A 15,472-nucleotide genomic window follows, 5' to 3' on the forward strand; every position below is an offset into this window, starting at 1 on the left:
GATCTCTTCCCTCCCAACTCCCCGACACACACACACCCTCCCATCTCTTCCTCTGAGGTTTGACGATCTGCTCGATGCTTCCATGTTTCTGGATCTATTTTTGCTCACCAGTTTATGTTGTTCATTACATCCCACAAATGAGTGAGATTATGTGATACTTAACCTTCTCTGACTAGCTTATTTCACTTAGCATAATGCTCTCCAGGTCCATCCATGCTGTTGCAAATGGAAAGAAAACTCTTAGCATTTACAACAGCACTATTCTTAATAGCCCTATTTCAGAAACTGCCTCCATGTTCATCAGCAACAAAACTCAAATAAATAGAAGTGTATGCACCAATGCAAGACCAGGAATGAGAATAAGAAGGTCTTGCCCAGCTGGCACGGCTTAGTGATGGAGCGATGACCTGTGAATCAGGTCCCTGCCTTCCCGGCAACACTACAGCAAGGTGGCGGCTGACTGGGAAAGCCCCCAACTTCTTCAAGCTGGTGGAGGACCTCAAGACCCAGGAGAGCGAGGAGCAGAAGCGGAATGGGGAGGGTGGTATCCTGTGATCATCAAGCCCTGAAACCAGGTGCTGATCTTGTCGGTCCCCTTCTGGCGTGATGGCTCCAGGGAGGTCCTCGAGGGCTACCCGGCCCAGCACAGCCAGCACTGCGGGCCCTGCCAGGGAGGTGTCCGTTACAGCACTGATGTGAGTGTAGAGGAAGTGAAAGTGTTGGCTTCTCTGATGACATAAGCGGGCAGTGGTTGATGTGCCATTTGGGGGTGCCAAAGCTGGTGTTAAGGTCAATCCCAAGAACTACCGATCATGAATTGAAACGATCACAAGGAGGCTCACCATGGAGCTGGTAAAGAAGGGCATGATTGGTCCTGGCAGTGATGTGCCTGCCCCAGGCATGAGCACGGGCCAGCTGGACATGCCCTGGAGTGCTGACACCTACGCTAGCACCCCTGGGCACTATGGTATTAATGCCCATGCCTTCACGGGCAGCCCATCAGTCAGGGTGGATTCCATAGACAGGTGGATCTCTGGTACTGGCCGGGGAGTGTTCCATGGGATTGGAAACTTCATCAGTGAAGTTTCTTCCATGAGCATTTTAGGGATGACACCAGGGTTTGGAGATAAAGCATTTGTTGTTCAGGGATTTGGCAATGTGGGCCTGCACGCTGAGATATGTGCATCACTTTGGTGCTAAATGTATTGGTGTTGGTGAATCTAATGGGAACATATGGAATCCAGATGGTACTGACCCAAAGGAACTGGAAGACTTCCAACTGCAACATAGTTCTATCCTGGGCCACCCCAAGGCCAAAGCTTTATGAAGGGAACATCTTTGAAGCCAACTGTGACATGCTGATCCCTGATGCCAGTGAGAAGCAGCTGACCAAGTCCAATTCACCCAGAACCAAAGCCAAGATCATTGCTGAAGGTGCCAATGGACCGACAACTCCAGAAGCTGATCAGATTTTCCTGGAGAGGAACACTGTGGTCATTCCAGATCTCTACTTGAATGCTGGATTAGTGACAGCATCTTACTTTGAGTGGCTGAAGAACCTAAATTATGTCAGCTATGACCATTTGACCTTCACATATAAAAGGGATATGAGCATGTACTATATAAAACATTTTTTTAAATATATTTTTATTGATTTCAGAGAGGAAGGGAGAGGGAGAGAGAGATAGAAACATCAATAATGAGAGAGAATCACTGATCGGCTGCCTCCTGCATGCCCGCCACTGGGGATGGAGCCTGCAACCCCAGCATGCACCCTTGATCAGAATCAAACCGGGGACCGTTCACTCCGCAGGCCAATGCTCTATCCACTGAGCCAAACCAGCGAGGGCTAAACCATGTTTTATAAAGCACAGAGGGAATCTGACATGCCAGACGTTCAAGAAATGTATTACACATCTATCTTCCTACAGATACACATGTAGACTGGTTTAAACAACAACACCAAAAAGAAATATAGACTGGTTTAATAAAAATTATATATAAATACATGGAATGGTTAGAGAAGTATAGTGGTTACATAAATATTGAAAGAATGACAGAAGAAGTGTACCATAGTGTTAAAATCAGTTCTAAGGGAGATAAATGGTACAGATATGCATATAGGCACACATGCTATCTCTGTAGACTGGTAAAGGTATACATTTGTATGTAAACAGTGATTATATAAATATAATGTTTAAATGGACACTATGTGTAGAGCTCATTTCTTCAGGTTTCTTGACAGATCACATAGATACCGTGATTCAAAAAATATACGCTCAGATATTTAAGTTAAGTACAATTGTTAAGGCATCTGGAGTCTGAAAAGTTTTTCCCACCAAAAGCTCATCAGGTCAAGAGGAGAGTGGTCCTGTCCAGTGCTGTGCCCTCGGGCACCAATAGGAGCACATGCCCAAGGAGGCAGCACCAGCCAGTGGTGAGGCTGGATGAGAAATGTGAGGAAGTAATGACAAGGGCACTGAATCAGCACTGAGCACTCAGTATGTGCCAGGGGAGCACCTCCTTTCAAATTACCTCCAGCAGAAAATTATTCTATTATCCCCAAGTTAGAGTAGAGGAAACGGGTCCAAAAAGTTACACTAGTAACTCTGTAAACCTAACCTGTGAGAATTAGTGGGAGGCAGGAATAATGCTGCAACAGTCCTTCACTGCCACCTTCTGGCCAGTGGAGATGGGCTCAGTCCTGTTTCCCAAGGTGAAAACCACCTGGGGATGCTGTGCCCTTACCTGCCTGACTCAGAGGCCAGGCCCCAGTGGGGCCAGGGTGGGTAACTGAGGGCCTGGGGGGACTGTGGCCTGGGGGGAGTTGCTGTGCCTGGCCTGGAGGTACAGAAATTTCAGAGATAAGCAAACACAGGGAGGCATTAGATATAGAAATAAAAATTGAACAACTCAGAGACCAAAGGGAAGAAACAGAGAAGACCCAGGAAGAAACAAGGGCTGGCCCTAACTGGTTTGGCTCAGTGGAAAGAGCGTTGGCCTGTGGACAGAAGGGTCCCGGGTTCGATTCCAGTCAAGGGCATGTACCTTGGTTGCGGGCACATCCCCAGTAGGGGGTGTGCAGGAGGCAGCTGATCGATGTTTCTCTCTCATCGATGTTTCTAACTCTCTATCCTTCTCCCTTCCTCTCTGTAAAAAATCAATAAAATATTAAAAAAAAAAAAAACAAGAAACAAGGGCTGCAGAAACACTAAGCCCCACAGAAGGCTGAGGGCCTGTGGGAGGGTTCTCCAGCAGGAAGGCCCTGGCGGCTACTGTCCTGGATTCCCAGGCAATCCTCCAGCCCCGAGTGAGCACCCACCTTCAGTAGGCCCTGGGCGCTCCAATTCCTAGTCCTTTCTGGGATTTCCTGGCACAAATCAGTTCATCGCAGGGCTTTCCCCAGGACAGGTGAGGTGCTGCCTCTGCTCTGGGGGGCACAGCCTTACAGCTTCCCTGTGTCCCTTCTTTCTCTAGGAGAATCTGTGTGCTGTTCTCCTTTGTACAGAATGTGTATTTTCACATCCATAAAACTCTGTAGCACTTGCCTGAAACAGCACTGACTCAGGGTTTCCTTCCATCTGGCTCTGTCCCGTGGAAGCTGATCAAGTTGGAGGGCCTAGAGATCATTCCTGGGCTTCGACCCAGCCTGGCGGACAGACAGAACTTACTCTAACTTAGTGTGGACGCCTGTGGCTTCAGTGCTCAGGGGAGCCAGCTCAGCAGAACCAGGACCAACTCCTTGCTGGCACTTAGCAGGCTCCTGGACGGTGCAGGCGAGTTGACAGTGGAGGGACTAGTGAAGGGAGGAAACGCTGACCTCCCCTGCTCAATCCACCACTCATTCTCCCTCCCCGCTTCTTACCCTCCCCACCCAGTCTCACCCCCAGGCACATTCAACAAACACTGCAATTTATGGCCCAGAGGCCTTTATCCCTCTTCTGTAGGAGGGAACCCTAGGGGAGGGTTGCAGCAGAATATTCATGGGTTTTCAGTTGTACTTTTTAGTATATTGATGCACCAAAATGAGGGCATAGAGGAGCCAGGGTCATTTTCTGGTCAGCTTTGTCTCAATCTTGGATTTGTTTGGTTTAATTGCTTTTTTTTTGTTGTTTGTTATTTAGCCCCTGACTTCATCTGTCCTTGGGTTTGGCTGGCACTGATGGCACTAAATGGGTCTGTTATTTATCTCCCAGATCAGGGTGATTTAAATTCTTTATTCTCTGGTTAGAGAGGAGTGGTGTAAATCATTTACTCTCAAGTGTCCTTGGTTGGGGAAGACAAGATCTTGTGGTTAACTAGCTGGCTCTAATTTGCTTGACTTGTTTGGCCCTATTTGTCTAACCATTTGCCTCAGTTTCCCTTTTCCCACTTGTCAAAAATTCTCCTAACAGGTAACTATCCTGCCTCTTCGCTACATCCTAACTGCTCTCCACACCCTGCTCCCCCGGGTATAACACAGAATATCAGCAGTGCCAACTTCATGGGCTGACTGAGGGCTCAGTGAGTTTGCATTGCAAAGTGAGGTACTGGACAGAGGTAAGACTGGGGGCTCTGGAGTCAGACTAGCCTTGGAGAATACACTTAAGCTCTTCAAACTTCGTTTTTCAACTGTAAAATGGGCATAATGATTCTATAAACACATGGCTCACATCTAATTAAATTATGAGAGACCCTGAAGGCCTTGAGAGGTGAAACTTGGCCACTATGGCCCTACCTCTTCCTCTTCATCTCTAGAATGACCAGCCTGCCCAGCCATGGCTGCCGATTCTCAGAAACCACCGTACCCCGCCATCACACACTGCAGGCTTTCCCAAATTAGCAGTCCCTTGCTTCTTCAGAGCCTCCTCCTTCCTGGCATTCACGGAGAGTCCTTAATTATGCGAATGGTGTTCAGTTGGTTTTCTCACACAATGTAAACACAATAAAGTGATAGGCAGTACCCAGTCCAGTTTTCTTTTGTTCGTTTGTTTTTATTTTGTTAATGCTCACCCGGGGATATTTTTCCACTGATTTTTAGAGAGTGGAAGGGAGGGGGAGAGACAGAAACATCTATGTGAGAGAGACACATAGATTGGTTGCCCGGACTGGGGCCGGGATCAAGTCCACAATCAAGGCATGTGCCCTTGATCAGAATCAAACCCGAGACCCTTCAGTCCACAGGCCAAGGCTCTACTCACTGAGCCAAACCAGCCAGGTCAGTACCCAGTCCTGTTTAACAGCACCACCTTTACTGGGACCCGTGAAGCCAGAGTGTACTAGTATACTCTGCCTCGCTCTTTCCTGCCTTTTACTGCTGTTCAGTGTGAGTGAGTCTCCGCAAATCTGTGTAGGGGCCCTTTAAGAGGAATGCCTGGGACTCCAACAGCCCTATCAGGACTGCTTTTAATAGTAATAATAAAGCCCTAACCGGTTTGGCTCAGTGGATAGAGCGTCGGCCTGTGGACTGAAGGGTCCCAGGTTTGATTCCCGTCAAGGGCATGTACCTTGGTTGCGGGCACATCCCCAGTAGGGGGTGTGCAGGAGGCAGCTGATTGATGTTTCTCTCTCATTGATGTTTCTAACTCTCTATCCCTCTCCCTTCCTCTCTGTAAAAAATCAATAAAATATATTTTAAAAATAATAATAATAAAAATAACCCAAGAAACATGTATTAGGGAAGAAAAATTTTCCACTACCATTGAAGACAGAAACAGAAAAAGGGAGGCTATAGCCTGCCCAGCATGGCTCAGTGGTTGAGCATAGACCTATGAACCAGGAGGTCACTGTTCAATTCCCGGTCATGCCTAGGTTTTGGATTCAATCCCCAGTGTGGGGTGTGTGTGAGGCTGCCAATCAATGATATATTTTCTTTCTCTCTCTCTCTCTCTCTCTCTCTCCCTTCCTCTCTGAAGTCAATAAAAATATATTTAAAAAAGAAAAAGAGCCCTGGCCAATTTGCCTCAGTGGATAGAGCATCAGCCTGTGGACTGAAAGGTCCCAGGTTCGATTCTGGTCAGGGTCACATGCCTGGGTGTGGGCTTGATCCCCAGTAGGGGGCATGCAGGAGGCAGCCAATCAATGATTCTCTATCATCATTGATGTTTCCATCTCTCTCTCCCTCTCCCTTCCTCTCTGAAATCAATAAAAATAGATTTAAAAGAAAAAAGGATGCTATAATAGATTATAAATTCCTAACTAGGCAGGTCATGGTGGGCAGTCATGCCCCAGGCCTATGACTTCTTTAATGAAAGGTTTTAAGCCAGCCCTGTCCATTGTTCTTGTGCCTCTAGGTTAACAGACCTTTGAAAAAACAGAAGTAATACCTCTCAGAGGAGCTATTAACATGAGCATACAATCTTGTTAACTATCCTATAAGCCAATCCCCACCTTGCTTTCTCCTTAATTTCAAATGCATAAGAAAAGCTGTGAAAATGTTATTTTCAGGAGCATTTGAAATATTGCTCTGCAGCAGTCATCAGTTTGGCTCAACAAACTCACAAAATTCTCTGCAGGTTTGGACGTCCTTAGGTGGGCATATTTATAGTTTTACTACATACAGAGCCTTGAACTATATATATAACCAGTATTCTATTGTTTCACTGGGTATGCTATCTATCCTAATCCATGTATATATGCATGACTAGTTCACTAGCTTCACTGCAAATTAAAGTTCTAACCCACAAAACTGCCATATTATCTTTCTCTGCCAATGAAGGTAAGCGGAGCTGCCACCTTGGGAATATTGATGATTTTAGGCTGACTAATTTTAACAAACAGCAGAGCGTTGGGGTCCAACCCCAGCGGGTCCAGGGATCCCCAAAGGTGTGGACGGAGTCGGCGAAGAAGGAATGACACGAAGACAGCCTTCAGTTGATCAGCAGCCTAGTCAGGACCTCTAGCCAGGATCTCCAGCCAAAGTTCTGGTCGGAGTTCTGGTTAGGAACTGACGAGGATCTGATGTTTATTGTCTTGTTACATCCATATTTATACCAGCCGATTTTAATCCTGTCAATTTCTATTACAAAGGTTAGGGCGTTTCTTATCTCCATTCCAGGGAGTAAAGATTATGTAGCTTAACTACCCGCCTGGCACTTAATTAAGGGGTTGTATCCCCTCCCTAACCTCAGGGAAAAATCCCCACCTGGGGAAACAACCTTTCTCGGAGAGGTGACCTTGGTTAAAACACATGGCGCTAAAGAGAGCAAACATATTAAGAACAATATGCTATATATGCCAGGTCCCTTGAAACATATGCTGTGCAGATGTTTCTTTCCTGCAGCGACTGTGTCAAGCAGCAAGGATGGACCGGCTCCCGGCAGCAGAGTTGGGAGGAGACATGAAAACCAAATAGAAGTAATCCTTTGTAAGAGGACATTCACATTTATAAAGGACATTTTAATCTGTACATGGAGAAGGCCCTGCATGTAAATCTGCCTAACAATCTTACCCTTGTTTGTTGTGCTTTACCTGGTAACTTCCCATAACTACCTCTTCACCCCCAACATCTTCTCTTGCTTTTAGCTGAAAGTGGATGGGATTTAAGGTGACGGCTTCCACTATTTTAGCAAGTTATTCAGTGTTCTTGGGTCTCTCCCTTGTAAACAAGAGGTGTACATGTTATTAAAATTTATTCCATTTTTCCCACATAACCATCTCAATTTGATTATTAGACCAGTCAAAAGAACCTTCGATGGGAGTGGAAAATTTTTCTTCCCTAGTACATTGTTTCTTGGGTTATTTTTATTTTTATTTTTATTAAAAGCAGTCCTGATGGGGCTGTTGGAGTCCCAGGCATTCCTTTTAAAGGGCCCGCACAGAGATTTACTGAGACTCACTCACTCAGAGCTCAGCACTGGGACAGCAGTACGCAAGGTGCCAGGAACATACTGTGAGAAACTGAATGGTCTGGCTTCAGGGTAAGAGCTGGAGGAGCAGCTTTCTCCCAGACAAAAATGGTGGTAGAGTGTGGGCGCGGCTACAGTGTTTTGGACAGGTTCAAGCCTTGGACTGAGGAGAGGGCACAGTCCTCTCATTGCCATGTGCAAGTCCCAGCTTGGAGGGCAGAGCCCTCCCAGCACAATTATAGCCAACAGCTATACGTAGTTGTAAGCTTGAACCTATGATCCGAACACGTGGCCCCACATGCCTGAGTGATGTGGGAGTGATAGAGTTCAGGTGCATGTAAATTGAGTGGGACTGAAACCCATGAGAATGTTGTAAATATCTTGATCACGCCCTTACTTTGCCTCGTGGCATCTGCTATAAAATAAAGACACGGCTTGTGGGCGCTGGCACTGTCTCTCCACCAGAGAAGCAGCGTCCCACCGAGACCCAGCTTTCATTCTCTTGTCTGTCTTTTCTTAATCCTTCACCACCCCCTCTCAGGGTCTCTGAACCAGGCTGAGCTGGCATGGCACATAAGGCGCCCTGGGGCTGAGTATGCCAAGGCCGTGCCGGCTCGCCACAGTAGAGGCCACTGTTCCTTTGCTGACCTTTCCCCTGCAGGCACAAGCAGCTCAGGCCATACCTGAGTCTCCATCAACCTGGTTTACACTGTTTGCCCATGTCTGGTGATTACCTGAGACCTCACTCCACCCAACTTACAGGCCCACCCAAGCTGACTCCAGTGATATTTCCATACAAATGGCCTGTCGTGGCTCCTGCTGCAGACTTTTCTAAAATCTCAAAGGTCCACAAAACCCAAACAAATAGCATCTGGCCTCAACATGTCCCATAACTCTCACTAAGCAGCCTCAAGCTCTGTACTAAGCAGTAGCTGGCTTCGGTTCACAGCTTGGCCTCTCCTGGGTATCTCCATGTCCAGCACAACTGGTAACCATCTGCAGACTGCTTAGTAGCTAATGCCAAGAGGCTCCAGGCAGGGAAAAAGCAGAGGCTGACCTTGGACTGTACCTTTGGGAAAACCCCTTAGCCAGCCCACCCAGTGGACAGCTTTAGACCATGCTGGAGCACCACCCAACCACCTCCATGAGCGACACACTCAAGGGATGGACTCAGTGAGCACCAGAGTCCCGCTGAAGAAGGTCGTGTCTGGGTGGGGGGAGGGTGGAGAAGGAGGAAACTGCATAGCAGATCCTCTACTGTAATGGAAGTGGGTCCTCTCAGCCAACTGGCCTAGAGGTCAATCCCTCCCATTGATGTGCCAAGAGCAACAATCGAGGCTCAACTACAATAGAAAGGTGCACATGGCCAACATGGGAAGTGCACCTGGAGCAACTCGGGTGACGGGAGGCTATGCCACTGGGCCCCACAGGACACCTACTACATAAGGCCACTCTACCAAGACCAGGAGACATACCAGCTCCACCTAATACATAAAAACAACACGGGGAGGCAGCTAAAATGAGGAACTAAAGAAACATGTCCCAAATTAAATGACAGGACAAAACTCCAGAAAAAGAGCTAAATGAAATAGAAACAAGCAATCTACCAGGTGCACAGTTCAAAACACTGGTTATAAAGAAGCTCAACAGCCCAGCCAGTGTAGCTCAGTAGTTGAGCATCAACCTATGAACCAGGAGGTCAGAGTTCAATTCCTAGTCAGGGCATATGCCCAGGTTGTGGGCTTGATCCCTAATGTGGGGTGTGCAGGAGGCAGCCGAGCAATGATTCTCTCTCACACTGATGTTTTTCTCTCTCTCCCTCTCCCTTCCTCTCTGAAATCGATAAAAAATATATTTTAAAAAAGCTCAACAAACTTAGTGAAAGAATAAATCAACTCAGCCCTAGCTGGTTTGGCTCAGTGGACAGAGCATCGGCCTGTGGACTGAAGGGTCCCGGGTTTGATTCCAGCCAAGGGCACATGCCCGGGTTGCAGGTTCGATCCCCAGTAGGGGGCGTGCAGGAGGCAGCCAATCAATGATTCCCTCTCATCATTGATGTTTCTATCTCTCTCACTCTCTCCCTTCCTCTCTAAAATCAATAAAAATATATTTCAAAAAAAGACTAGATCAACTCAGTGAGAACTTCAATGAAGAGATAGAAAACATAAAAATAGATAGAAAACATAAAAAAGGACCAGTCAGAAATGAATAATACATTAAAAGGAGTAAACAGTAGATTAGATGAAGCAGAGGATTAAGTCAGCAATTTGGAAGATAAGGAAGCAGAAAACATCCAATCAGAACAACAACAATAAAAATGAAGATAGTTTAAAGGGCCTCTGGGACATTATCAAGCATACCAATATTCACATCATAGGAGAGAGGAGAGAAAGGAATTTGAAACCTATTTGAAGAAATAATAAAAACTTCCCTAATGTGGCAAAGGAAATAGACATGCCGGTCCAGGAAATGCAGAGTCCCAAACAAAATAAACCCAAAGAGGCCCACACCAAAACATTATAATTAAAATGGCAAAGTTTAGCCCTAGCCAATTTGGCTCAGTGGATAGAGCATCAGCCTGTGGACCAAAGGGTCCCGGGTTCAATTCTGGTCAAGGGCATGTACCTTGGTTGCAGTCTCCTCCTCGGGCCCAAAGCCTGGTCAGGGTTCGTGCAGGAGGCACCCAATCAATGTGTTTCTCTCATATCAATGTTTCTCTCGGTGTTTCCCTCTCTCTTCCACTCTCCCTAAAAATCAATGGGAAAAAATCATTGGGTAAGAATTTTTTTTTAATCTATATATATAAAAGCCTAATATGCAAATTGTCCCAGCGGGTGGTTGACCGGGAGTTCGACCACTCACTATGATGTGCGCTGACCACCAGGGGGCATGCGCAGAACATGGCAGGTGACGGCCACGGTGGGATGGTGGAGCAGGTAAGCGGGGGTGCCAGACCAAGGCGGGGTGCCAGTTGCTGTCATTGGGGCGAGCCTCTGGTGGTTACTGAAAATTCTTTGCACCAGTGTGCCATGGTCCCGCCCCTCAGGAGCAAGGGGAGGTGGAGAAGCCCTGAGGGGCAATCAGGGCCAGCAGCCACCACTCACACCCACTGACAGCGCTGAGCGATCGGGGCGAGTGCCGGCAGCAGGTGCGAGTGGCAGCTCTGGCGCCAGCAGCAGGTGCAAAGTGAGCCGGCGCCATCAGCGCGTGGGAGCAGCAGGAGCGGAGCTGCCAGCAGACAGGGGACCAGGGGCTGTGGCAGGAGGAGCTGGGCGGGGGCACAGAGGATGGGCTGAGACCTGCCCCTGTGCTCACCACAGCCTCACGGCCCACAGTTCCTTTCTTTTTTTTTTTTTAATATATTTTATTGATTTTTCACAGAGCGGAAGGAGAGGGATAGAGAGTTAGAAACATCAATGAGAGAGGAACATCGATCAGCTGCCTCCTGCATACCTCCTACTGGGGATGTGCCCGCAACCAAGGTACATGCCCTTGGCCGGAATCGAACCTGGGACCTTTCAGTCCACAGGCCGACGCTCTATCCACTGAGCCAAACTGGTTAGGGCCCACAGTTCCTTTCAAGGTGCATGAATTCGTGCACCAGGCCCCTAGTAATAATAATAATAATAAAATAATAAAATGGCCCTAACCAGTTTGGCTCAGTGGATAGAGCATCAGCCTGCAGACTGAAGAATACCAGGTTCAATTCCGGTCAAGGGAATGTACCTTGGTTGCGGGCACATCCCCAATGGGGGGTGTGCAGGAGGCAGCTGATCGATGTTTCTGACTCTCTATCCCTCTCCCTTCCTCTCTGTAAAAAATCAATAAAAAAAATTTAAAAAATAATAATAATAATATAATGGCAAAGTTTAAAGACAAAGAGAAAATGTTAAATGCATCAAGAAAAAAACAATTACCTATAAAGGAGTTCCCATAAGACTGTCAACTGAATTCTCAATAGAAACTTTGCAGGCCGGAAGGGATTGGCACAAAATAGTCAAAGTGATGGAAAAAGCAAAGACCTATAACCAAGATTACTCTACCCAGCAAAGCTATCATTTAATTTTTTTTTATTGATTTGAGAGAAAGGAAAAGAGAGAGAGAGAGAGAGAGAGAGAGAGAGAGAGAGAGAGAGTTGTCCTTCCACTTATTTACACATTCATTGGTTGATTCTTGTGTGTGCCCTGTCCAGGGATTGAACCCACAACTTTGGCATATCAGGACAATGCTCTAAACAACTGAGCTACCCTGCCAGGGCTACCCAGAAAAGCTATCATTTAGAATTGAAGGACAGATAAAGAGCATCTCAGACAAGAAAAAGCTAAAGAAGTTCATTACCACCAAACCAGTATTATAAGAAATGTTAAAGGGTCTTCTATTTTTTTTAACATATTTATGTGAATATTTTATTTTACTTTTTCCATTGATTTTCTTTTTTTTTAGAGAGAGTGGAAGGAAGGGGGAGAGACAGAGAGAGAAATATCGATGTGAGAGAGACACATTGATTGGTTGCCTCCCCCATGCACACTAACCAGGGCCAGGGATTGAGCCACAACCGAGGTACATGCTCTTGACCAGAATCGAACCTGGGACCCTTCAGTCCACAGGCCAACATTCTATCCACTAAGCCAAGCCAGCTAGGGCAAGGGCCTCCTTTAAGAAGAAAAAGAAAAGATAAAAAATATGAATAATAAAATGGCAATAAATACATATTTATCAACAATTACTGCCCAGCCAGTGGGGCTTAGTGGTTGAGCATCAACCAGGAGGTCACAGTTTGATTTCTGGTCAGGGCACATGCCCAGGTTGTGGGTTCAATCCCCAGTAAGGGGTGTTCAGGAGGCAGCCAATCAATGATTTTCTCTCATCATTAATGTTTCTATCTCTCTCTCCCTCTCCCTTCCTCTCTGAACTCATTTAAAAGAAAAAAAAACAATTACTTTTTCTTTTTTTAATCCTCACCAAAGGATATTTTAGCATTTATTTTTAGAGAGAGTAGAATGGATGGATGGAGGGAGGGAGGGAGGGAGAGAGAGAGAGAGAGAGAGAGCCCTAGCCGGCTTGGCTCAGTGGATAGAGCGTCAGCCTGCGGACTGAAGGGTCCCAGGTTCGATTCCAGCCAAGGGCATATGCCCCGGTTGTGGACTCGACCCCCAGTGCAGGGCGTGCAGGAGGCAGCCAATCAATGATTCTCTCTCATCATTGATGTTTCTATCACTCTCTCCCTCTCCCTTCCTCTCTGAAATCAATAAAAATATTTTTTAAAAAAAGAGAGAGAGAGAGAGAGAGAGAAACACCAATGTGAGAGAGACACACTGATTGGTTGCCTCCTACAGGCATCCTGACCAGGGCCAGGGACAAAGCCTCCAACCGAGGTACGTGTCTTTGACCGGGAATAGAACGCACAACCTTCAATCTGCAGGCTGATGCTCTAACCACTGAACAACCAGCCATGGCACAACAATTACTTTAAATGCAAATGGTTTAAATGCTCGAATCTAAAGACACAGGGTACAGCCAGCCTTGATTCTCAGCTTGGCCTCTCTTTTGGGCACCTCCAAGCCCAGCGCAAGTAGCAGCCATTGCAGGTTGGTCTGTAGCTTGTTCTGTGTGGGCCCCAGGCAGGGCACAGGCAGTGGCTGACCTTGCACCTCTAAGAAGGCCCCAGAGCCAGTGTGCCTGGTGGACAGTTTCAGACCACACCTAATTACAACCCTACCACTTCCATAAGTGATACACTCAAGCAATGGATTTGGTGAGCACCAAAGTTCCACTGAAGCAAGTCCTGCTCCATAAGGTTGGCTCCTGCACAGCAGCTCCTCTGCTATAGTTGCAGCCAATCAGCCTAAGGGTCAATCCCTGCCACTGACACCAACAGCAATCAAGGCTCAGCTACAAAAGGACAGTGCACACAGTGAACACAGAGGCACACCTGGACCAGCTCGGGTGACTGGGGAGGCTGTGCACAAGTCTGGGAGACGTAGCAGTTCTACCTAATACATAGAAACAAACTTAGGAAAGCAGCCAAAATGTGGAGACAAAGAAACATCTCTATATACAAAAACCTAATATGCAAATTGTTCCATCGGGCAGGCGTTCAACAGCTCGCTATGACGTACACTGACCACCAGAGGGCATGCGCAGAATATGGCAGGCATAGGCCCCGTGCTCCATGGTCCCGCCTGACGCTTGCACCCGCTGCCAGTGCTGGCCCAGCCCCGATTGCCCCAAGACAGGGCAGGGGCTGCTGACCAGGCCCAACTGCCTCTCAGGGCTTCTCCACCTCCCCCTACTCACGCCGGCTGCTGGCAGACAGAAGACCAGGGGCCGCAGTGGGGGCGCAGAGGATGGGCCAAGACCCGCTCCTGTGCCCACTGCAGCATTGCTGCCCATGGCTCCTTTTACGGTGCACGATTTCGTGCACCGAGCCCCTAGTGCCAAATAAAAGAACAGGAGACATCTCTAAAAAATGAACTAAATGAAATGGAGGCAAGCAAACTACCAGATACAGAGTTCAAAACAATGGTTATCAGGATGCTCAAAGAACTTAGTGAGAACTTCAACATTAAAATGGACATAGAAATAAAATAAAAAAATCAGAAGAAGCAGTCAGGCCCAGTCAGTGTTGCTCAGTGGTTGAGCTTCAACCTATGAACCAGGAGGTCTCACAGTTCGATTCCCGGTCAGGCCACATGCCCAAGTTGTGGTCTCGGTCTTCAGAAGGGGGTGTGCAAGAGGCAGCTGATCAATGATTTTCTCTCATCACTGATGTTTCTATCTCTCTCTCCCTCTCCCTTCCTCTCTAAAATCAATAAAAAATATATTTTTAAAAGAAAATAAACTTTGACACAAATGTGTTATTTTAACATTGTTTTTTGAAACAGCAAATTTTTAGAAGGTTGAAGGATTACTCTATTAGGATTGCCTCTTTGAATAAAATTCTTATGTGGATTTGAATCTAATGGAAGTTTGGCACCAGACTGAACACCAGTCTAAGCCAACATTTTCTCTTTATCGTTTAGAAGCCCTGAACATGTTTTCCTTCAGATTAAAAGAAAAGACACAAACATTTTATGTTAATAATTTTGTGTTCTTTTCATAGAGAACTTACAGCACTGGACCACCTTAAGATCCCACTTCTACGATGAGCACTTCTTCTGGTGCAGGTGCTACTGTGCTATTAAGGACTCACCTGGGGCATCGCTGCTGGGCACCATGTTTGCACACCTTCAATTGTCTGAAGCCATGCCGATTGTTTTCCAAGGCAGGTGAACCAATTTAGGAATGGAATTGAGACCCATGCACCCCACTCTGTCCACACCTAGGAGCTAGAAGGTCTTAGTTATGTCAATGTAAGAAACATTCGAGCCTGTGAAGAATTTTTGTGACTTTATTTGAGACAAAACTGTCAATAATTGCTGGGAAGCAAAATCTCAACGGATTGAGATGATGCTCCAGAGAATGACAGTTTTGCACCTTTATACATTACAGTCAAAAGAGGAAAAGTAAGTGGTTTACATGAAATCCACTGGTGATAGATTAGGGAGGTGGGAGGAAGCAAAGCAGGGAAACCTCTGGGATTAGGTCAAAAGTAAAATGATAGACACATACTCCTTTTACTTAGTGGGTACAGAATAGTTAACAGT

General features: G+C 46.7%; 1 pseudogene; it reads left to right on the top strand.

Moving 5' to 3' along the window:
• The window catches only part of LOC102421311, a 5,450-nt pseudogene extending 1,909 nt beyond the window's left edge, over positions 1–3,541 (top strand).
• The last annotated feature ends 11,931 nt before the right edge of the window (positions 3,542–15,472 follow it).

This window comes from Myotis lucifugus, unplaced genomic scaffold (genome assembly GCF_000147115.1).
Source record: "Myotis lucifugus unplaced genomic scaffold, Myoluc2.0 scaffold_343, whole genome shotgun sequence".
Taxonomy (NCBI): Eukaryota; Metazoa; Chordata; class Mammalia; order Chiroptera; family Vespertilionidae; genus Myotis; species Myotis lucifugus.